Source organism: Pinus tabuliformis, chromosome 9 (genome assembly GCF_031772625.1).
Source record: "Pinus tabuliformis cultivar Carrire ecotype Pingquan chromosome 9, CPIR1, whole genome shotgun sequence".
Lineage (NCBI taxonomy): Eukaryota > Viridiplantae > Streptophyta > Pinopsida > Pinales > Pinaceae > Pinus > Pinus tabuliformis.
Window position 1 is genome coordinate 275,309,720 of NC_142307.1, and position 2,298 is coordinate 275,312,017.

The window sequence follows — 2,298 nt, forward strand, 5'->3', positions numbered from 1 at the left end:
ACTGTTTCGACCTTTGGCTCTGAAAAATATATACAAGAAACTAAAGTCCGTCCTCTTTCTGTACCTTCTTACGAAATTTCAATATGATGCTTAGAGAGAAAGTTATGATGATTTTCCATAGGTCACTTGTTTTGAATGTAATTCAGGAGTCTGCAAAAAGACCAAATTCCTCAGATCATATCTCTGAAAATATAGTGCGAAAAGCTCTGAAATTCAGACCCAATATTCAATGTGATTTCATCTCAAATGGGTTTTTTGTTTTTTGTTTTTTGTTTTTTTTTTTGTTTTTTGCTTTTGAAACATCACAGAAAAAATTTTATAGTGAAAATGCCACGATGACCTATTTGGAGTAGCGAAACCCTAGAATCCAAAGCTCTGATACCAAATGTTATGAAACCAACTCACAAAAAGATAGAAAAGATAGATCAACGCCTTAGAATTCAGCCTCTTCGAGGGAGCAACCTCATTTACATTACACAAATGAACAATTCTTCGATGATACAAATGAAAAGACCTCGTTTTTATATATAGGAGTCTAAGGGGTCATAATAATCAGAGCCGACATAACAATAATAATGTAAGGGCAGAATAATAACAATAGCGAGCTTCTATGGGGCACAATAGTAACAATATGGGCACTACATGGGTACATCAATATAATAAGGGGGATGTACTAATAACAATAATGGGCTACACTAATAGCATAGGGGCCTAACAAAAAGTATCCTAGTGGGAATCACTTGTTGTTTATTATGGCTAAGGGAAATTGGAAAAGGCAATGGCAAAGGCTTTAAAAATGAAAAAAAATACATTATTGGTATTTTATTTATGAAAATAAAGGAAAATAGGAGAAAAGGAAGGTGAAAGGCCACAAGATTCATGTGAGGAGGAAATTGAAGGGAAAATTAAGGAAAATGAGAAAATTAGAGGCATCAATAATAAAAAGACATCAGAGCATTAGTTTGGGGCCTTTTTTCATCTTTGTTTTGGAATTAGTCTCATAGAGGAGAAGAGAACCAAGAGGAGAAGGAAATGAAAGGAAGGACAAGGAAATCAAAGGAAGGAAAAGGAAAGAAAAGGAAAGAAATGATCAAGCAAGGAAAGTTTGGATAACGTAGCTTCAACGAGAATACTTGCAGGTAATAGGTTGCATTTATGATTTCCTAGCTGGTTTTGCATGCATGGTATATGTGTGTGTGTGTTTTTGGTTTCTTTTCTATCATTGGAATGGGGTTTGCTAGGTTTTGAGAGTGGTTTTAGCCTTGTCTTTCCATTTTTGGATAGCCATGGTCTGATGGGATTATTTCTTGGTTGAGCTTTGGATTATCAGAAGGTTTTGGATCTGGGTGAGGTGATCTTACGAAAATCCCAAGGGCTAGGGGTGGAGACGGTTTTTTCTGGAAATCCCTCAACAGGTGGTTGGAGACAAGAAAATTCCTCAAGGGATGGTGAAGGAATTCTAAGGCATTCAAGCTCGATTTGGTTTTGTGATCTCAGGACCAATTTAAGTGAGATCACAGTATGGAAAAGGTGGAGGTGGTTTAACCTCTAAATTCCCTTGGTTGTTTATGGATTGGTTTATCCCATGAGATCCCACATTCATGCTTGGAATATGGCACGGGGTTGATTGGTTGAAAGAAGGATTTGGTTCAACCTAATCTATGGCTGGGTGGTACATGGATGTCCCTAACTTGGTTGGCTTTTGTATATGGTTAATAAGGGCTAAGTTTATTTTGTAATTTATGAGTAATTATACTTGTTATTATGTGGATTTAATGGCTATTCTAATCTTGTTATCTATCTGGTTGTATGTTGGTTATGAGCATGGTTATCTGGAAGATTTAAGTATGGATCTTATCACATTTTAATTAATGAATTTCTAGTTAATGAATGCATGACCTAATTGGTGTCATTAAAACTATTGTGTGTAGGCATTGGTCCTTCTTGTTAAACCTTAGATAAGTTTCAAATCCCTATGTTCAGATATGCATTCATGAACTGCGGGTTGCATGTTTACAATTTGTTTAACGTAATGCCTGTCTTGGTCACGAGGGGTCAGGTCAAGTTCATTTTTAAGTATTTGGTTTAGAAGTTTTGTTTCTATGTTATTTACCATTTTTGGAAGTTTCATTGAATTATGGGTAGAGGCCTAAGTCCTAGCCCTGAAAAAGTGGCTCAGAATTCAAGGTTACTGGCACATAACTGACTAGAAAATTCCATAGTCTCTGGGAAGTAGGCCTACGGGAGTGACTAGAGGGTTACAGTCTCTTAGAGGCCTTGTCAGGGGAGAGACTAAGG